General features: G+C 42.3%; 1 long non-coding RNA gene across 1 annotated transcript; it reads right to left on the bottom strand.

Moving 5' to 3' along the window:
• Window positions 1-383: 383 nt before the first annotated feature.
• On the bottom strand, window positions 384-22,217 carry LOC130294650 (uncharacterized). Its single transcript, XR_008848570.1, has 3 exons — window positions 22,118-22,217; window positions 955-1,045; window positions 384-505 (listed from the first exon to the last, which is right to left on the bottom strand). It is a non-coding gene; the product is annotated as an uncharacterized LOC130294650 (long non-coding RNA).
• Between the last annotated feature and the right edge of the window lie 1,186 nt (window positions 22,218-23,403).

A 23,403-nucleotide genomic window follows, 5' to 3' on the forward strand; every position in this document is an offset into this window, starting at 1 on the left:
AACTAGATCCTGCAGTAACAAGGAATGTCACCAGTCATTGTCATCTTCCTCGGGTGCTATTTTTCCTTAAATAAAGAAAATACAAGTCTTTTTTGCACACTGTATGTAAATATACTTCTGTGATTGACATATCTAGAGTTAATTTGTTGAGAAGTTACTAAAACTCAGCACTAGTCTTTAATAATTTTGACAGGCACATGGTTGCATGGGGCTCCAATACATAAAAACAGCCTGCAAAACAATAGCTACACAAATTGGAGAAAACAAACAGATTTTCTGTGAAGCTTTATGTCTGAAAAAGAGAAAAATTCCTGTGTCTATCATTTCTGCCAGACAAAGGGAAAGATATCAAAGTATAACAAAGTATAACTAGACAAAAGTACCCTGTATGAAAGTGATTTTTTTTTCTTCTGTCTGCACATTCAGCATTTAATCCTTGTCTTCTATGGAGGTGGCCTACAGCCAAGAGAAGGCTTCTCAGACATAATGCGATTAACTTGTTCTGCTTATTTAGGCAAAGGAAAAATATGATTATTGCAAGACAAGCAATTCAATAAAAGTCAATTCTTCATTGACCATGGCCCAGTAGGTTGTGTCTGTACTTAGATTTGCAGTATGTTGTGAGCCAGATTGCATATATTTTGGTTCGAATATTTAGAAGGCTCTTAAGGAAGACTGGGTGGCATGAACTTTTGGTTACTTTTACATTCTTCTTTTTGCTAACTGATAGCATATAAGGATAGAGTCAGCAGTCCCTCTTGTGTTATCTGTATGTGTGCACTTGGGATGAAAGCAATTGTTCTGGCCTCTATCCTCTTTGCATCATTGGGCATATGTCGAGTCCTCTCTATACCTACTTTCAGCAATTGAAGAAAGGAAAGAAAAAAGAGGAATGCACCCCTAGTGAAGTACAGTTAGACCGTATATTAAGAAGAAAGGTTAAATCTCACTGACCATATAGTGTTGTGCTAAGAGTACAACACCTTGATTCGCATGTAGAGTGAGTCTTTTTGGTCCTGCAGCTTACAATCCTTCCGAACACTCCCTGGAGTCGTCCGTGGTAACAGATACAAGTAAATAAAAAATAAAAAAAGATTTATTTTTTTTGGAAGATCAGCATATATGGAAAAACACCCCACTTATGGAAAACATAGCCTTCTATTGTCAAAATATATAGACGATCTTATATTCGTATGGAAAGGTTCCCTATCTGTGTTACATATTCTATTAGACCATCTGAACAACAACTGCTGGGGGATTCAGTTCACCATGCACTCCAGCCAGCAGTCCATCAAATTTTTGGATCTCGTGATTACTCACGATGATAATAAATTTCTCACGTCAACCTTTTTTTTAAAAGTGTAGACACAAACAGCTGCATAGATTTCCGTAGTGGCCATTACAAGAAGTGGTTAGAGAATGTACCCTTCTCACAATATCAAAGAATCAGAAAAAAAATGTTCTAGAGATGACGACTTTAAAGCCCAGGCCAAAATTTTGGGAAGGCGATTTCAAACTAAAAAATATCCAAAAACCTTGATCACCCAAGCCTACCATAGAACCATACACCTAACCCAAGCACAGTGCCTTAAACCAAAAGAGACACAGAAAGAAAAAGTGTCAAAGAGAGATTTAAATTTCATAACCACCTTTAATGCCTCTGCCCCCGATTTAAGAAACATCTTAAAAAAGCACTGGCACGTCCTCAAAATGGATAATTTTTTGAAGGATTCGCTCCCCGAAGCCCCACAGATTACTTTTCGTAGGGCTCCATCTTTAAAAAATATCTTAGCACCGAGTCAACTGAAACAACATAAAAAAGGAAGAACAGAACCAAAAAAACCTGGGAGTTTCAGATGTGGGAAAACTAGGTGTCTCTGCTGTAGGGAAATTAAACACAATCATACTCATTTTAAGTCCAACAATACTGGTGAAACTTTCCAGATTAAATCCCACCTCACGTACGACACCGAATATGCCATTTATCTTATCGAATGTTGTTGTCATCTTCAGTATGTGGGTCGCACCACTCAAAAACTAAGGAATAGAGTGAATAAACATCCCCACAATGTAAAAATACAATTTCAGTTACATAGCTTATCTCGACACTGTGCTACAGCACATAGAGATATCAAAAATCCATATTCCATTATACCAATAGATTCAGTGTCATCACATTGCTCCAATAGATTTGAAGCCCTAAAACGTCTGGAAATATTCTGGATCTATAACATTCAGTCTCTAGTTCCCCTAGGGCTCAATGAAATTTCTGAGACCATTTTGGTCTAAACTCCCTATTTGCTAAACAAAAATTGTCATTTGTCAAACAGTTAAAACTTTTTCCACCTTCATCAATACATACTATATATATTAATATATACCAATATCGAAGCATCCTTCCTACCTCAAATATGTTAACCAATACACTACCTAAACGCCATTATTTTCCCTGTTTACCGTCCCTCCACCTTCCCTTTCATCAAGTCCCATGCATATACAAAAATGTATTTTTCCTAAATAAACCTCCTCCCCCATCATGCTATGTTAGGTTATTATGCTATATGCAACACCACTTGTTACTTTCCTACAACTCTCTCCCCCCCCCTTAAATATGCTCTATCTGTATACTATTGGTTCATTTTTATACATAACCATTTATATCTTGTCCCTTTTCTCCCCCCCCCCCCTGCTATACCCCAATACACTCTGTGGTATCTCTATTTCATACTACAACCATCAATCTATTCATATTACCATCTTATTTTTTTCCTCATCATGTAATATTACACCCATTTTTTCTCTATCTATCATGTGTTACCATAAAACTTCCCTCCCTCATTTTACCTACCATGTCCCATTCAGCCAATTATCACACCATTTCCTTTCATTCAGCCCATCATAGTCCAGCAAACATCCACACTATTTTTGCCCCTGGGCTTTCCCTAGTTTCATATGAATATGTGTGTGTATGTATGTGTATATATATATGTGTATGTGTTTGTGTATATATGCGTATGTATATGTAATTCTTGGGTTCCTTGGTGTAACCCTGCCTTTCCCTCTTATATCTTTATACTCCCCCCTGTACATCCTAACACTCCCTGTGGCATTTCCATTTCACACCCTATCCATTATTCTATCCATATCACTATTTATGTTTTCCCCCTCTTTATTCTCATCAGGCATTATCACCTCTATTTTCCTTCTATTTACCATCTGATATCAAAAAACTTCTCCCTTTTTATCTAACATGTCCTATTCAGTCAATCCCCACACTTAATCCTCCCTTATTTAGTTCATCTTTTTTCTTGCAACAACACTCGCATCACCTCTCTCCCTGGGCACCCCTCAATATCCTACAGCGCTTACATCTTGTGACAGCGCCTCCTCTCGTAATACAAGCGCTACCATCTAATAGCGCTCACACTCCGTGACAGCTCTGTGTCCGTACTACGGCGCTCCTTGCACTGTGTACGTATCACAACGCTGTGTGCATACCTGTGTACATCAACAGACAGCAGAAGCGCCAATAAGAACGCAGGGCTGCCTGTAAACACAGTAAGGCCCGCCCCTTTTGCCCTCCGAGACGGCCCCATGTCGCTCTCTCTATAAAACATGCTGCCAGCGCTGATTGGTCCCATCACATCTTAGAAAATATGGAATAAAAATGCAACCAAGAAGTCTCATCTACCCCAAAATGATGATGATAATAATAATAATGAAAAAATAAACTGCATCTCACCAATTAAAAACGTTCCCACATACCACTCTATTTGTTACCCAGAGAAAGTCAGGAGGCCACCATAACTATTCAATGTTCTACCAATGCCACCAATATTTGCGGTTTCATCTAACTTTATTCATGTTTATGTATAGCTTTACTGTATGAGTTTGTAGTATGACTAAGGTTGACATGGTCAACTGAAACGTGTCACTCTTTTGTCTCCACTAGTGTTTGTGTCTCTTAGATTGAAATAAAATAACAAGCTTTTAATCGATCAAGCTTCGCTTGACCTGTTTTCTTATATTTCTACAGCTGTAATGTTTATTTGATATTTTTCTCTTACATGTTTCACTGACAAAACTGCCGGAATTTGACTTTTTGCTATCACCCCATTCAGACATAATGTTAAGCACTATTGTACACAGAAGCTTCTAAATAGTCATTTTCTGGAGGTAGAGTTTTTTTTTTCTCTATCTTCTCTTTGAAGCACAGATTATTAACTTGTGGTTCGCCAGTTGTTTAGTCATATTTTCAGACATCTAGTCATGTTTTCATGAAACCTTATTTAATATTTTAATATCTTAAAATAGTATCTACACTGTCCCTCCCCACCGGACGGTCCCTGCAGTATAAATGGCCCGGACCAGCTCACCCTTCCTTCCCGCCGAGGGGAGGTGAGTACAAAACAAAAGGGGTCTGGATGATGACGAAGGCCGCAGTGGTCTTCAACCTGCGGACCTCCAGATGTTTCAAAACTACAACTCCCAGCATGCCCAAACAGCCGATGGCTGAGAGTTGTAGTTTTGCAACGTCTGGAGGTCCGCAGGTTGAAGACCACTGAAGGCGGAGAGTTCACTCGAGTATAAGCCGAGGGGGGTGTTTTCAGCACGAAAAATCATGTTGAAAAACTCAGCTTTTACTCGAGTATATACGGTAAATTAAATAAAAAAAATCCTAGTTTTGCTGCACTTTATACCCTTATGATGACAAAGTGAAAACAAAATGTTAGACATTTTAGAAAATTTATTAAAAGGGAAAGTAAAAGTTCATATGTAAAATGGACATGTGTTCAGACCTTTTGCCATGACACTAAATAATCTTTGTAGGTCTCAAATTGCTCTTCCCTTTAAATAAAGTCACCTATGGTAAATTCAGTTGATTTGACTTGATTTGGAAAGATACAGCCCTGTCTGTATAAGGTCGCAGAGGTGACAATACATATCAGAGCAAAAAAAAAAGAACTGCCTGTAGAGCTGAGAGACAGGATTGTGTGGAGGCACAGATATAGAGAAGGGTATAAAAACATATTTACTGCACTGAAAGTTCCCAAGAGCACAGTGGTCTCCATAATTCTTAAATGGGCACTGTCAGATTCAAAATATTTTTATATGTTGTACATCTTGGCAAAACATTCACCTTTTTAATATACTTAATAAGAAAATTGTATTTCCTTTTCATAGAAATGATGGCTTATAAAATCATGGCTTTGTCCAAGCAGAAGTACAGGCATGGACAAAGTCCAGTAAGTGAGGGTGTCCTATCAAACAGGAGAGAGCACAAAGAAGTACTATTAGACATAACATTTTTTTTTCCAGAAAAAAAAACCTCTAAAGTTTTTGACACTAGTCATGTCACTTGTATGTAATCTGCTATTCACTGCATGCTGTTAGGCTCAGTCTATCTCCAGTAACTGAGAAGAAAAGAACATAGGAAGTACTAGACCTATGTGGTGAGCCTTTATTTCTCCTTCAGAAGATGCACACTGACTGAAAGGTAAATCAAGTATTTTCTCTCATCTCTGACCACCAACAAAGTTCTGTGCAATTGTTCCTTGTGTTTCTACTACTGTATGTACACAGTACTGCTTCCTGAATGTCATCCCCTCTTCTCCCTTCCTTTACGTTGTCATCAACATCAGCAGTAGTTTAGTGCTTAGTGCAAATCCTTCCTTGTTGTTATCCTGCTGCAGTTTCTTTCACTTCTGCTCAGATAGTATCTTGCAAAGCCAGTACATCAGTAACCCTTTCCCCCGACACATGCTACCTGTAGTAGTATACTGTAACTTATCCACCAGCACAGTTTCGGTCTGTTTAGTCCAGTCACATTCACCAGCACTCACGTCATGGCATATCAGTAAGGAATAGGTGCTGCGTTATAATTAGCCAGACAATGAGGGTAAGGAAGTACCCGTGTAAGTAATGCTGGCAAACAGCACGGGTCTGGTTCTGCCCCCTGAAAAAAGCACATAGTCACCAATTTGAAGGGTTACTCTGACAAACCCATGCAATTTTTTTTAATCTGTTAAAACAAAACTACACTTTAAGTATTTGTATCATTATATCTTGCCCTGTATTTCTGCAGATGGGACAGGAGAAGCTGCAAGAAAAGTATGGGGTCCTCTTGGATACCATTGTCTGCACACAATTTATGTATGCACTGTATAAAAAGTATAAGTAAAATAATGACTGTAATTAAATGCTACTATTCTGAACTCAGTAACCAAGGATTGCATAACGTCAAATTCTGTAACCCATGTTTTGGGTGCAATACGAGCTTGACCTGCCCCTTTCTGAAGTTATTTTATGGCTCGAGATATCAATCTAACATTTGAATGGATTGTTATAGTGCACTACAGTTTTTGAAGCAATGTCTTGATAGATGCTCATACATTTTACACCAGTAAGGATTGTTCATCTAAGTGTCACAAATTCACAAGATATGCTCTTACACATAGGCATACGGTATATAAATCTGCTTTTAGAGACACAGATGTCCCCAATTATGTACAATCACAGATATCTGTATGTTCATGGGTACGTGCTGCTATAACATCCATACATTTCCTTCACTGCATTGGAATTGAAGTTATGACTTTTTGCAATTATCTTTTAGCCGAAGCCCCTCCGGCATTGCTAGTCTTAACATTTTTCAACCTAGGTGAAAGCACTCCACCTGCTGGGATAATAGGACAACTTCTAATGCAGAAAAACAGGGCACGTCTGTGTTTAAGATTTCTTGTGCGCTTTAATATGAAATTAGATTCTTCATTCAATCAAAAGTTCTTATTATTGTAGAATGAAGTGTAAGCTGGGGAGCAAGTGTAAACTAAATTTTTTTTTCTAATGCTACAGAAAGCCTTAACGTATTCTAATCTGTAAGTGAATGTTGGATATAGCCACAAGCATCAAAGATGTAAGACTATGCATTCCTATGTGATATATAGTGTTGAGCGGCATAGGCCATATTCGAATTAGCGAATATTTGCGAATATAGGAACGAAATTCGTCATAAATTCGCAATATTCGCATATTCGTAATATTCTCGTTTTATTCTCGTATGCGAAAATTAACATATGCTAAAATTGGCAAAGGCCAATGTGAAGCGCATTAGTCCCTAAAGCTGGTATTTGAACTATATTGGCCCTTATTTACTAAGAGTGGAGTGTAGGTTTCTTTGTGAGTTTTAATTCTCTACAATTTATTTTCCACGGTATTTACTAAGGTTTCCCTACATTTTCCACTTTCCCTACACTTTGTTTTTTTTACACATGCTCTGATCTGTCTGGTTTTCCTCAGCTCAAATCCACCACATTTTATGTGGAAACCTTACTAAATATATTGTTTTTTGGTGAAACTGTCAGGAACACGCCCCTTTTCGGAGACCATGCCCTATTTCTCCGGCAGCCACGCCCCTTTTTCAGGTTTTCTTACCAAAATGGAGAGTTAGTCAGGGTTTTTTCAATTCTGGCCCAAATTTGGGCGCAAAATCTGGCAGACAGAATTTCTGGCGCAATGCGACAGAATCTGGCGCACAACCCGACAAAATATGTCGAGTTTGCAATAGTAAATGAGGGCCATTATGTTTATCTGTTTAGTTATTTATCCAGCTGAGACATATGCGTCTCATGAGTTTTCTGCCTCCCATATCTCTGTTAGCTGGGAGATCTGTATATATATTGTACCCATTATCTGTATATATTTGAACTCAACATTAGTAGTAACATACTCTATCGACGTGGTATTTCCTTCACTTACATTTACTTTTACCTTATTTAAAGGAATCCCATTGTTTTTTTTTCCTGTTATGTTAAGTTTTTTCCTTTGAGATTTGTGCTTTTACATGTTTTTATATTTGTATTTAACTCGTTATTACATGTTAAATAAAATTGTTTCTGTGTCATATATACATTTTTTTTCTCTTTTGTTGTAGAGCTTATTTTTCTCTAATTTTTGTTCAGAAAACTTGATGGGAACTTCATGGGAACAATTTAATTGGTGCTTTCTATTCAGCAATTGAAAAGTATATTACAAGTCTCTCTTTTCTTAGCTCGATATTGTGATCAGATGATCATGTGATGATGATGGTGATGTAACTATTGTTGGGGGTCTAAACAACTTAGACCTCAACAGATCAAAACTTTAGACATATTTCTCAGAAAAGTGACAGAACACATTTAATCAGCATTAGAGATGTCGCAAATTGTTCGCCCACGAACAGTTCCCGGCGAACTTAGCATGTTCGCATTCGCATCGCCGGGCGAACATATGTGAAGTTCGATCTGCCCCCTATACTTTAACATTGCAGTAAACTTTGACCCTGTGAGTCAGAGTCAGCAGACATATTATAGCTAGTAAGTTTGCGAACCGGCGCACCGGGCGAACCGCCATTGACATAAATGGGCAGGCGAATTTTAAAACCCACAGGGACTCTTTCTGGCCACATTAGTGATTTAAAAGTTGTTTCAAGGTGAATATCACCTGGACTGTGGCGTGCCGGAGTGGGATCCATGGCAAAACTCCCATGGAAAATTACATAGTTGATGCAGAGTCTAGTTTAATCCATAAATGACCTAGCATTCCTAAATGGTTTGGAATAATGTGATTTAGCCCCCTTTAGGCAGCACATAGTTAGAGCCTCCCTTTAGGCAGCACATAGTGGGATTTGAACCCAAGGCTCCAGCGCTGCAAGTCAGCAGTGCTAACCTCTGAGCCACCATGCTACCCTTACCATACGTCTAATATGCACGGTTGGTAAAATGGACAGAGATGTCAGCAGAGAGTACCAGAAAAATTAGGCATGTACACATGGCTCAAAAATTTAGTATTAATGCAGCCGCAGCTGTAGCAGCGCCCAGAAAAATTGCGGCAGCATAAAAAGTGCAGCACCAGAGGCCAGAAAAATTAGGCATGTGCACATGGCTGAAAATTAAGAACAAGTGCATATCCAAGAGTCCAGAAGACTCTATAATGCAGGACAGAGAAACAGACAAAGAAATTATTTTCTAAATAACATTTTTCATCAAATAAAGAAACAGAGTTCATCCTTCTCTGTATTTTATTTTTGAAAATGTAAGTTTAAAAATCACAAGCAACAAGCGTTCCTTTGTGTAATGGTTAGTGCTCTGGAAAATTCAAGTTTAAATTTTCATAAAGTCCAGAAGACTCTATAATGCTGGAGGGGAAAAACACCAAAAAATTTTTTTCAAAAGTGCGCCATGGCTCTGTAGGAACGCCTGAAATGGCCACACACCTTCCTGGACTGCTTCAAGACATCCTGTAAGCCTGGGTGCTTGAGCACAAAGCGTTGTACAATCAGATTACAAACATGTGCCATGCACGGCACATGTGTCAACTTGCCCAACCTCAATGCCACCAACAAATTTGTTCTGTTGTCACAAACCACCTTGCCGATCACCAGTTGGTGCGGAGTCAGCCACTGGTCTACCTGTGCGTTCAGGGCCGACAGGAGCGCTGGTGCGGTGTGACTCTCCGCTTTGAGGCAGGTCAACCCAAAGATGGCGTGACACTGCCGTATCCGGGATGTGGAATAGCACCTGGGGAGCTGGGGGGGGGGGTGCCGGTGATGTGGAACGAGACGCAGCAGTGGAAGAGGATGGAGCAGGAGGAGTAGAGGAGGTGGCAGCAGGCCTGCTTGCAAGTCGTGGCGGTGTCACCAACTCCTCTGCAGAGCCACGCATTCCATGCTTGGCAGCCGTCACCAGGTTTACCCAATGAACATTGTAGGTGATATACCTGCCCTGACCATGCTTTGCAGACCAGGTATCAGTGGTCAGATGGACCCTTGCCCCTACACTGTGTGCCAGACATGACATTATTTCCTTTTGCACAATGGAGTAAAGGTTGTGGATTGCCTTTTGTGCAAAAAAATTTCGTCCGGGTACCTTCCACTGCGGTGTCCCAATGGCTAAATTTTTTTTAAAGGCCTCAGACTCCACCAGCTTGTATGGTAGCAGTTCCGACAAGCCAGCTGTCAGACGCCGGGCTAGTGGGTGACTTTGAGACATTTTCTTCTTGCGCTCAAACATCTCCTTGACAGACAACAGACTGTGGGCAGATGAGCAGGAACTGCTCAAGGCGAGAGACAGAGAGGCGGATGGTTGAGAGGGGGCAGGGAGGGCAGCAGTGGTTGACCTGGCTGAAGATGCTGGACCAGGAGGAGGATGGCATCTTTGACATTGTGTGCTGCTTGTACTGACATGTTGATCCCATAGGCGTTTGTGATGTGACATCATGGGCCTTCGCAAAGCAGTTGTGCCTAGGTGGGTGTTGGACTTCCCACAACTCAGTTTCTTCTGGCACAGGTTGCAAATGGCCTCACTGTTGTCAGAGGCAGACACACAAAAAAAATGCCACACTGCTGTGCTCTGCGATGACGGCATTCTGGTGGTGACAACAGCATGCGTTGATTGGCGTCCCGTCTGGCTGACCCCGGGTGCCGATGCATGCTGTCTGACTGATCCACTAGCTCCTTGCGACGACCTCCCCCTGCTTCAAACTCGTCTCCTCCACCTCTCTGTCTCCCCATCTGAACTTTCCCCCTCTTCTTCTCTTCTAGCGGGCACCCACGTGGCATCCACGGACACTTCGTCATCATCAACACCTTCACCGCTATCTGACACCTCAAGAAAGGAAGCAGCAGCAGGTACAACATCATCATCACACCGTACGTCCATGTGTGTAATGCTGCCTGACTGAGACATATCCCTGTTAACTACATCCTCTGGCAATAATGATTGTGCATCACTCATGTCTTAAACTGATGTGTAAATAACTCCTCTGACAGATCAAGTAAAGCTGCTGTGGTGCTAGTGTTGGTGGTGGCGGCAGGCGGGCAAGTGGTAGCATGAGAGGTGCCCGAAGCTAAGCTAGAGGAGGAGAAGGACGGTGCGTCAAGGTTCCGAGCGGAAGCTTTAGTAGTAGATTGGATGTCTTGTGATAGCCAGTCAACTAAGTCCTCAGAACTTTGGGGGTTCAGGGTACGTGGCCTCTGAACACTGGCCATGCTAGGGCCAAAGAGAATCCCAGCACCACGTCGGCCCATGAGGGGTAGCCTTCCTCTGCCTGTCATTTTTTTTTAAATTTGCACAAGTGTCACATGTAATGTGAATTGCACTAGGGTGACACAATTTGCCCTGCAGGCAAGAAAAATGGCAACTGTGACGTGAACTGACAGTGACGACTGATTTTATTTAACAGCCAAAAAGGTATTTTTTTTAAATTTGCACAACTGTCACACCTAATGTGATTTGCACTAGGGTGACACAATTTGCCCTGCAGGCAAGGAAAATGGCAACTGTGACGTGAACTAACAGTGACAACTGATTCTATTTAACAGCCAAAAAAGGTATTTTCTTTTTTATTTGCACAACTGTCACACCTAATGTGATTTGCACTAGTGTGACAATGAGCAAAAAAACTTGCCAGCGGAGTTCCCCTTTTATGCAGTGGTCCCCAACCAGGGTGCCTCCAGCTGTTGAGAAACACACAGACTGATATATTTCAGCCCTTTGAATACTGTAGTAGTTAGTTGCTTTAAAGAAAAAAAGCTTGCCAGCGGAGTTCCCCTTTTAAGCAGTGGTCCCCAACCAGGGTGCCTACAGCTGTTGCAAAACACACGGACTGATATCTTTCAGCCCTTTGAATACTGTAATAGTTAGTTGCTTGAAGGAACTTAAGTTTACCCCTTTTAACCAGCAGTTCCCTCCCAACCAGGGTGCCTCCAGCTGTTGCAAGACTCACGGACTGATATCTTTCAGCCCTTTGAATACTGTAGTAGATAGTTGCTTGAAGGAACTTAAGTTTGATTCTGGAGTACCCCTTTTAACCACAAGGACCAGAGCGTTTTTTGCAAATCTGACCACTGTCACTTTAAACATTAATAACTCTGGAATGCTTTTAGTTATCATTCTGATTCCGAGATTGTTTTTTCGTGACATATTCTAATTTTATGGTAACTTGCATCCTTTCTTGGTGAAAAATCCCCAAATTTGATGAAAAAAATGAAAATTTTGCATTTTTCTAACTTTGAAGCTCTCTGCTTGTAAGGAAAATGGATATTCAAAATATATATTTTTTGGGTTCACATATACAATATGTCTACTTTATGTTTGCATCATAAAATTTATGAGTTTTTACTTTTGGAAGACACCAGAGGGCTTCAAAGTTTAGCAGCAATTTAGAAATTTTTCACAAAATTTTCAAACTCACTATTTTTCAGGGACCAGTTCAGATTTGAAGTGGATATGAAGGGTCTTCATATTAGAAATACCCCATAAAAGACCCCAATATAAAAACTACACTCCCCAAAGTATTCAAAATGACATTCAGTTAGTGTATTAACCCTTTAGGTGTTTCACAGGAATAGCAGCAGAGTGAAGGAGAAAATTCAAAATCTTCATTTTTTACACTCGCATGTTCTTGTAGACCCAATTTTTGAATTTTTGCAAGGGGTAAAAAGGAGAAAATCTTTACTTGTATTTGAAACCCAATTTCTCTCGAGTAAGCACATACCTCATATGTCTATGTTAATTGTTCAGCGGGCGCAGTAGAGGGCTCAGAAAGGAAGGAGCGACAAATGGTTTTTGGGGGGCATGTCACCTTTATTAAGCACCTATGGTGCCAGGACAGAAAAAAAAACACATGGCATACCATTTTGGAAACTAGACCCCTCGGGGAACGTAACAAGGGGTAATGTGAACCTTAATATCCTACAGGTGTTTCACGACTTTTGCATATGTAAAAAAATATATATTTTTTTTTACCTAAAATGCTTGGTTTCCCAAAATTTTACATTTTTAAAAAGGGTAATAGCAGAAAATACCCCCCAAAATTTGTAACACAATTTCTCCCGAGTACGGCGATACCCCATATGTGACCCTAAACTGTTGCCTTGAAATACAACAGGGCTCCAAAGTGAGAGTGCCATGCGCATTTGAGGCCTAAATTAGGGACTTGCTTAGAGGTGGACATAGGGGTATTCTACGCCAGTGATTCCCAAACAGGGTGCCTCCAGCTGTTGTAAAACTCCTAGCATGCCTAGACAGTCAGTGGCTATCTGGCAATACTGGGAGTAGTTGTTTTGCAACAGCTGGAGGCTCCATTTTGGAAACAGTGGCGTACCAGACGTTTTTCATTTTTATTGGGGAGGGGAGGGGGGCTGTATAGGGGTATGTGTATATATAGTGTTTTTTACTTTTTATTTTATTTTGTGTTAGTGTAGTGTTTTTAGGGTACAGTCACACGGGTGGGGGTTCACAGTAGTTTCTCGCTGGCAGTTTGAGCTGCGGCAGAAAATTTGCCGCAGCTCAAACTTGCAGCCGGATATTTACTGTAATCCTCCGCCCATGTGAGTGTACCCTGTACGTTCACATTGGGGGGGGGGGACATCCAGCTGTTGCAAAACTACAACTTCCAGCATGTACGGTCTATCAGTGCATGCTGGGAGTTGTAGTTTTGCAACTGCTGGAGGCTCCGTTTTGGAAACCGTGGCGTACCAGACGTTTTTTCATTTTTATTGGGGAGGGGGGCTGTGTAGGGGTATGTGTATATGTAGTGTTTTTTACTTTTTATTTTATTTTGTGTTAGTGTAGTGTAGTGTTTTTAGGGTACAGTCACACAGGTGGGGGTTCACAGTAGTTTCTCGCTGGCAGTTTGAGCTGCGGCAGAAAATTTGCCGCAGCTCAAACTTGCAGCCGGATACTTACTGTAATCCTCCGCCCATGTGAGTGTACCCTGTACATTCACATTGGGGTGGGGGGGGGACATCCAGCTGTTGCAAAACTACAACTCCCAGCATGTACGGTCTATCAGTGAATGCTGGGAGTTGTAGTTTTGCAACAGCTGGAGGCACACTGGATGTGAAACTCCGAGTTTGGTAACAAACTCAGTGTTTTGCAACCAGTGTGCCTTCAGCTGTTGCAAAAGCTACAACCCCCAGCATGTACGGACAGCGGAAGGGCATGCTGGGTCTTGTAGTTATGCAAAAGCTGGAGACACACTGGTTTGCTACTTAACTCAGTGTGCCTTCAGCTGTTGCAAAACTACAACTCTCAGCAGTCACCGACAGCCAACGGGCATGCTGGGAGTTGTAGTTATGCAACCAGCAGATGCACCACTACAACTCCCAAAATGCACTTTAGCTGATTGTGCAAGCTGGGAGTTGTAGTTATACAACAGCTGAAGGTACACTTTTCCATAGAAAAAATGTGCCTCCAGCTGTTGCAAAACTATAAGTCCCAGCATGCCCATAAGGGAATACTGTGAGTTGTGGTGGTCTGCCTCCTGCTGTTGCATAACTACAGCTCCCAGCATGCCCTTTTTGCATGCTGGGAGCTGTTGCTAAGCAACAGCAGGAGGCTGTCACTCACCTCCTACTGCTGCTGCTGCTCCACGCCGCGCAGGTCAGTCCCTCGCCGCTGCCGTCGCTCCTGGGGCCCCGATCCCAACAGGGACGCCGGGGATTGGGGTCCCCAGCTCCCGGGGTCTTCTTCCCGCACCCGCTCACATCCTCCGGAAGAGGGGCGGAGCGGGTTGCGGGAGTGACACCCACAGCAGGCACCCTGATTGGTCGGCCGGGAAACCGATCGACGAATCAGGGCGATTGTGAGGTGGCACCAGTGCCACCTCACCCCTGCTGACTCTGGCTGTTCGGGGCCGGCTCTGATCAGCCAATAATTCCGGATCACCGGGTCACTGGAGACCCGATTTTACCCGGAATCTGCCGCAGATCGCTGGACTGAATTGTCCAGCGATCTGCGGCCATCGCCAACATGGGGGGTCATCATGACCCCCTGGGCGATATGCCCCGATGTCTGCTGAACGATTTCAGCAGGCCTCGGGCACCGGCTCCGCTCCAGATAGCTGCGGGGGGCCGGTAAAACACATGACGTTCTCATACATCATGTGTCCTTAAGGACTCGGAAATGGAGACGTATGAGAACGTCATGTGTCCTTAAGGGGTTAAAGCAGATGTTACACTAGCGCTTTAGGAGTAAACTGGACCCTGAATACACCACCTAGCAGCAACCTAGCTATCACTTTCCCTATACAGCAGGAGCAGCTTCTCTAACCCTCCACTTCCTAAGCCTGCAGCATGCTGAATGAGGCTAAAATGGCATCCGTGCAAGAGGTAGGAGGGTCTGGAAGGGAGGGACTGCTGCTGATTGGCTGTAATGTGTCTGCTGACTCTGACTCACAGGGTCAAAGTTTACTGCAAAAACTATAGGGGACGGATCAAACTTCACATATGTTCGCCCGGCGATGCGAACGCGAACATGTGAAATTCGCTAATTCTCTAATTACAGCCAATCAGCAGCAGTCCCTCCCTTCCAGACCCTCCTACCTCTTGCACAGATGTCATTTTACCCTCATTCAGCATGCTGCAGGCTTAGGGAGTGGAGGGTCAGAGAAGCTGCTCCTGCTGTATAGGGAAAGCGATAGCTAGGTTGCTGTTAGGTGGTGTATTCAGGGTCCAGTTTACTTCTAAAGCACTAGTGTAACATCTGCTTTAAGGACAGCACCCAAAAAAAACTTTTTAGGGCTGAAAGATATCAGTCCGTGTGTCTTGCAACAGCTGGAGGCACCCTGGTTGGGAGGGAACCGCTGGTTAAAAGGGGTACTCCAAAATCAAACTTAAGTTCCTTCAAGCAACTAACTACCACAGTATTCAAAGGGCTGAAAGATATCAGTCCGTGTGTCTTACAACAGCTGGAGGCACCCTGGTTGGGAAGGAACCGCTGGTTAAAAGGGGTACTCCAGTATAAAACTTAAGTTCCTTCAAGCAACTAACTACTACAGTATTCAAAGGGCTGAAAGATATCAGTCCGTGTGTTTTGCAACAGCTGGAGGCACCCTGGTTGGGGACCACTGCAGAAAAGGGGAACTCCCTTGGCAAGCTTTTTTTCTTTAAAGCAACTAACTACTACTGTATTCAAAGGGCATAAATATATCAGTCCGTGTGTTTTGCAACAGCTGGAGGCACCCTGGTGAGGGACCACTGCTTAAAAGGGGAACTCCGCTGGCAAGCTTTTTTGTTCATTGTCACACTAGTGCAAATCACATTAGGTGTGACAGTTGTGCAAATTTTAAAAAAATACCTTTTTTGGCTGTTAAATAAAACCAGTCATCACTGTCAGTTCACGTCAAAGTTACCAGTTTTTTTTGCCTTCAGGGCAAATTGTGTCACCCTAGTGCAAATCACATTTGCTTTAACAGTTGTGCAAATGAAAAAAAACTAAACTTTTTTGTCTGTTAAATAAAACCAGTCGTCACTGTCAGTGCACGTCACAGTTGCCAGTTTTTTTGCCTGCAGGGCAAATTCTGTCACCCTAGTGCAAATCACATTAGGTGTGACAGTTGTGCAAATTTAAAAAAAAATACTTTTTTTGGCTGTTAAATAAAACCGGTCGTCACTGTCAGTTCATGTCAAAGTTACAATTTTTTTGCCTGCAGGGCAAATTGTGTCACTCTAGTGCAAATCACATTTGGTGTGACACTTGTGCAAATTTGGCCCTAGAATGGACAGTGTTCAGAGGCCACGTAACCTGAACCCCCAAAGTTCTGAGGACTTAGTTGACTGGCTATCACAAGACACCCAATCTACTACAGCTTCCGCTTGGAACCTTGACGCACCATCCTTCTCCTCCTCTAGCTTAGCTTCGGGCACCTCTCATGCTACCACTTGCCCGCCTGCCGCCACCACCAACACTAGCACCACAGCAGCTTTACTTGATCCGCCAGAGGAGTTATTTACACATCAGTTTGAAGACATGAGTGATGCGCAACCATTATTGACAGAGGATGTAGTTAACAGGGATATGTCTCAGTCAGGCAGCATTACACACATGGACGTACGGTGTGATGATGATGTTGTACCCGCTGCTGCTTCCTTTCTTGAGGTGTCAGATAGCGGTGAAGGTGTTGATGATGACGATGTGTCCGTCAATGCCACGTGGGTGCCCGCTAGAAGAAAAGAAGAGGGGGAAAGTTCAGATGGGGAGACAGAGAGGAGGAGGAGACAAGTTGGAAGCAGGGGGGGTCATCGCAAGGAGCTAGTGGCACAGTCAGACAGCATGCATCGGCACCCGGGGTCAGCCAGACGGGACTCCAATCAACGCATGCTGTTGCCACCACCAGAATGCCGTCATCGCAGAGCTCAGCAGTGTGGCCTTTTTTTGTGTGTCTGCCTCTGACAACAGTGAAGCCATTTGCAACCTGTGTCAGAAGAAACTGAGTCGTGGGAAGTCCAACACCCACCTAGGCACAACTGCTTTGCAAAGGTGCATGATGTCACATCACAAACACCTATGGGATCAACACGTCAGTACAAGCAGCACACAAAGTCAAAGCCGCCATCCTCCTCCTGATCCAGCATCTTCAGCCAGGTCAACCACTGCTGCCCTCCTTGCCCCCTCTCAACCATCCGCCTCTCCATCTCTCGCCTTGAGCAGTTCCTGCTCATCTGCCCACAGTCTGGTGTCTGTCAAGGAGATGTTTGAGCGCAAGAAGACAATGTCTTAAAGTCACCCCCTAGCCCGGCGTCTGACAGCTGGCTTGTCGGAACTGCTAGCCCGCCAGCTTTTACCATACAAGCTGGTGGTGTCTGAGGACTTTATAAAAAATTTGTAGCCATTGGGACACCGCAGTGGAAGGTACCCGGACGAAATTTTTTTTACACAAAAGGCAATACCCAACCTTTACTCCATTGTGCAAAAGGAATTTATGGTATGTCTGGCACACAGTGTAGGGGCCAGGGTCCATCTGACCACTGATACCTTTGTCTGCAAAGCATGGTCATGGCAGGTATATCACCTACAATGCTCATTGGGTAAACCTGGTGATGGATGCCAAGCATGGAATGCGTGGCTCTGCAGAGGAGTTGGTGACACCGCCACGACTTGCATGTAGGCCTGCCGCCACCTCCACTACTCCTCCTACTCCATCCTCTTCCATAACCTCCTCGGCCAAGTTCTCTTCCACTGCTGCGTCTTGCTCCACATCACCGGCACCCGCGTGTGATTTTTAAACTTAAATTATAAAAAATATGTTTCCTTATTTGATGAAAAATTTTATTTAGAAAATAATTTCTTTGTCTGTTTCTCCGTCCTGCATTATAGAGTCTTCTGGACTCTTGGATATGCACTTGTTCTTATTTTTCAGCCATGTGTACATGCCTAATTTTTCTGGCCTCTGGTGCTGCACTTTTTATGCTGCGCAATTTTTCTGGGCGCTGCTACAGCTGTGGCTGCAACAATACCAAATTTTTGAGCCATGTGTACATGTCTAATTTTTCTGGTACTCTCTGCTGACATCTCTGTCCATTTTAGCAACCATGCATATTAGACGTATGGTAAGGGTAGCATGGTGGCTCAGAGGTTAGCACTGCTGACTTTCAGCGATAGGGCCTTGGGTTCAAATCCCACTATGTGCTGCCTAACATGGGGGAATCTATGTGCTTCCTAAAGGGAGGCTCTAACTATGTGCTGCCTAATATGGGGGGATCTAACTATGTGATGCCTAAAGGGGGCTAAAGCATGTGATTCCAAACCCTTTAGGAATGTTAGGAATTTATGCCCTTTATGGATTAAAACCAGACTCTGCATCAACTATGTAATTTTCGATGGGAGTTTTGCCATGGATCCCACTCCAGCACGCCACAGTCCAGGTGTTAGTCCCCTTGAAAAAACTTTTTAATCACTATTGTGGCCAGAAAGAGTCCCTGTGGGTTTTAAAATTCGCCTGCCCATTGAAGTTAATGGCGGTTCGCGAACTTTTGCGGAAGTTCGCGTTCGCAGTTTGCGAACCGAAAATTTTATGTTCGCAACATCACTAATCAGCATTACAACACATTGCTTGGCCAATGTTTACAGGGTCACACATTGTCTTTCAGTTCCAGTACTTCAGAGGGCTTTTCAAAATTAAAGAAGTGATCTGATTGGTTGCTATGGGTAACTCAGTAACTTTTCCTCTAGACAGGATTTGATAAATCTCCCCCTACGTATCTACAAACTCAGATAAAGTAGTAAATAAACCACAAGATCAGAACCTGAATTACAACTCAAGTCAGGAGACAAACACTAAACCAGTGTATAAAAACATACTACAGGGTGGGCCATTTATATGGATACACCTTAATAAAATGTGAATGGTTGGTGATATTAACTTCCTGTTTGTGGCACATTAGTATATGTGAGGGGGGAAACTTTTCAAGATGGGTGGTGACCATGGTGGACATTTTGAAGTTGGCCATTTTGAATCCAACTTTTGTTTTTTCAATAGGAAGAAGGTCAGGTGACACATCAAACTTATTGGGAATTTCACAAGAAAAACAATGATGTGCTTGTTTTAACGTAACTTTATTCTTTCATGAGTTATTTACAAGTTTCTGACCACTTATAAAATGTGTTCAATGTGCTGCCCATTGTGTTGGATTGTCAATGCAACCCTCTTCTCCAACTTTTCACACACTGATAGCATCACCGCAGGAGAAATGCTTGCACAGGCTTCCAGTATCTGTAGTTTCAGGTGTTGCACATCTCGTATCTTCATAGCATAGGCAATTGCCTTCAGATGACCCCAAAGATAAAAAAAAATTCTAAGGGGGTCACATCAGGAAACCTTGGGGGCAATACAACTGGCCCACACCGACCAATCCACTTTCCAGGAAACTGTTCATCTAGGAATGCACGGACCTGGCACGTTCCCTTAGTTTTTCCAGCAAGATGGTGCACCACCACATTATGGGTGTCAGGTCCGAGCATTCCTAGATGAACAGTTTCCTGGATTGTGGATTGTTCATCGTGGACCAGTTGAATAGCCCCCCAAGGTCTCCCGATCTGACCTTCTTAGACTTTTATCTTTGGGGTCATCTGAAGGCAATTGTCTATGCTGTGAAGATACAAGATGTGCAGCACCTGAAACTACAGATACTGGAAGCCTGTGCGAGCATTTCTCCTGCGGTGTTGCTATCAGTGTGTGAAGAGTGGGAGAAGAGGGTTGCACTGACAATCCAACTCAATGGGCAGCACATTGAACACATTTTATAAGTGGTCAGAAACTTGTAAATAACTCATGAAAGAATAATGTTTCGTTAAAACCAAGCACATCATTGTTTTTCTTGTGAAATTCCCAATAAGTTTGATGTGTCACATGACCCTCTTCCTATTGAAAAAACAAAAGTTGTATTCAAAATGGCCAACTTCAAAATGTCCACCATGGTTACCACCCATCTTGAAAAGTTTCCCCCCTCACATATACTAATGTGCCACAAATAGGAAGTTAACATCACCAACCATTCCCATTTTATTAAGGTGTATCCATATAAATGGCTCACCCTGTATAGGCACAAGGGTGGACATGCCCTTTGTGCACAGCTGTACACGGATTCTACAGCTCATATGCTCATATATATAAGAAGCTAAATTAATTCCAATTTTTGCCTCATATTTGTAGTGGATTGGAGCAAGAGAGAGGCATTTTGTACAGGTTCCAGTGGTCGGAAGCAAAGAGGCTAAAGACCAGAAAGGGAAGATCACTAAATCACTAAAAGTACAGCTCCTAAGTCTATTAGTCAGGAATCATATATATGTGGTGGCCCAGTACGAGAGATGTTACCCTGTGCCCTTGCTGCCCTGTCAGGCAGCCTCATTCAGTGTCCCCTGGGCCCCTTGCACCTGTTTCCCCCCTGTACATATGTTCTGCAGTGTATTGTATAAAACAAATTGTTGTATCTTTAAAAGTTATGTCATGTGATTGTTACCCAAGAGGTATCAGTGATCAGGTGATCCCAAGAGTGACCTATGGGCTCCCTGCTAGCCTCCCCCATATAGGCCCTGGGTGGAGCTAGCTCTCTCTTTTTCCTTACAAGTCTTTGCTGAGGTCCAGTGCAGTCGCGCCCAGTGTGTGTGTGTCCAGAGTGTTGGAGACCTCAAAGTCAAGTCCTGCAGCCACCATTAATTCAAGTAAGCTAAAGTCATTGATTTAAGAGTCAAGTCAGTCCCTGTCATCTGTGAAGTCAGCGTGTCCTGCATTCAATTGTCTAGTCCAACTACAACTCCCAGCTAGCCCTTAAGGTCTCTGTATCACTGGTCACCTCCTTGGGCCCTGGCTGAACTGTATAGACTTTACCAACTGTTTACCCTCAGTAAAGATACCGTTGTCCGTAACTTGACGCCGGAGTCTTTATTGCCCCCATGCCTAGTCCAGGATCCAGTGGTATACCTTTGGGTGGTTATAGGCTAAATCACGCCCTGGTGTCATGAATACAAGGGGTTAATGCCATCTGCCCCTAGGGTAACAACATCTGCCCTGCTGCCCTGCACCATACCCCGCTAGTATATATATATATATATATATATATATATATATATATATTTATTTATTTCTATGACATCCATGACATCCATCAACAAGATAGTTAAAGAGCTTGTGTGGGCATTTGTTAAATTGAAGAGCTATATACACAACAGGAAGTATCTGTACTTATGAGTAGTGTTGCTCGCGAATATTCGCGAATATAGCTCCATATATTCGTAATTACGAATATTCGTTATTAAAAAAAAATTTTTCACAGTACACATCACAGTGATCATCCCTCTCTGCTTCCAGCTTGTGTGGTGTAAAGAAGGCTCTAATACTACTGTGTGAGACTGGCGTGCAAATTTTCGCATATGCAAAAATTTGCATATGCTACTTTTCGCATATGCAAATTTCCGCTTATGCTAATTTTTGTATATGCTAGTTTTCGTATATGTTAATTTTAGCATACGCAAATTTTCGCATATTCGAAAATAAAACGAGAATACTACGAATATGCGAATTTATCAAATATATGACGAATATTCGTCCATGTATTCGCTAATATTCGCAAATTTGAATATGACCTATGCCGCTCAACACTACTTATGAGGTCTTTATGATCTACTTCTGATAAACAATAAAAAAAAATTTATAGAGACACAGTCTTTTTGTTTCTTCTTTTCCCATTGTCTCTTCCAAGCAATCAGTAGTTCCACAATGAGACTACTATACTTCTTTTAAAGGAAATCTGTTGGTACTGACAGATACTGCAGGTGACACTGATGAAAACAGTACTTACATTGTCCCATTCCGTGCAGGGGATCTCCAGTAATCTCCTCCGTTAGCTTCAGTTCTGGCCCGGCTTGAGGCACGGGCCAACCTTAGTGAAGTCACTGCTGCTGTTCTCTAGCAACGGGAGCTTAGAGACGTCCCGTTGCTAGAGAACAGCTGCGGTGACATCACCAAGCTCCGCCCATGCCTCATGTCAGGCCGGAGCTAAAGTTAATGGAGAAGATTATAGGAGATCCCCTGCATGGAACGGGACAAGGTAAGTATCGTTGTCATCAGTGTCACCTACAGGTTAGTGCTGGTGACACTAGTGACAGATTTCCTCTAAGCAATTGTATTTCATATTAAAGTTTAGGCTTTATTTGATCATCAATTCACTTTGAATTCCATAAAAGAAGTGAATATGGAAATAGCTATTTTGCTGCTTTTCATCGCTTGTTGTTTTACAATATGGTGGTGTTGAAATTTGCCTATATCTTGAGTGTTAGATCCTATATTTTTAATAAATAAGCAAAGGCAAAATCTGTCTACAACTCCAGCTTTCTTGTCATAAACTTGATCTTTCCTCCATAAGGATTAATTTGACTTATATATTTCTTTAATAGTTTACAATCTGATTGTATCATTCTTCTGCGTCTTATCTGGCTTTATAAGCTATGTTAGACTGAGATAAAGTATCATGTTTCAAGGTTGCACTGTATGTTACTTGGGATTTTTAGCCTTTACCAACATCATTGGTGCCCAACTGGGTCTCGTAAGATGTTCTTATATATGACCTAAGGCCCTTGTCACAATGGTAGAAGCAGAGAAATCAATGCCATAAAAATCACAGTTGGGTTATTAGACATCATAGGGGAGTTGTGATTATGTTTTTATTGTTTAGGTTTGTTTGTTTGTTTATTTGTTTTTCTTTAATAATACATTTTATACTTCAACACAAAGATTTATAAGATTTTGTAAACATTGGTATAAAGCCCTACACCAATAAACACCAATGTGCACAAAAAAAAAAAAAAAAAAAACACCATAGAAGAAAACGCTGTAATATATGTTAGGACCAAAATAATTGGACACATCAAGGATATATCACTTTTTTTTGTAACAAGACAAAGTTTTGGAAACTGTTACTAAAATGTGGTAGTACCCCTGTATAATAGTTCAGTTTGTATGGAGCCAGAAGAAGTCACCTATAGAATTATTTAGGATAATTTATGTTCTATTGTATGCCTATGATTTCACAGAGTTATGCATAAAGAATCAGATCATAGCTTGTAGGGGACAGCATCTGCATAATAC

Source organism: Hyla sarda, chromosome 10 (assembly GCF_029499605.1).
Source record: "Hyla sarda isolate aHylSar1 chromosome 10, aHylSar1.hap1, whole genome shotgun sequence".
Taxonomy (NCBI): Eukaryota; Metazoa; Chordata; class Amphibia; order Anura; family Hylidae; genus Hyla; species Hyla sarda.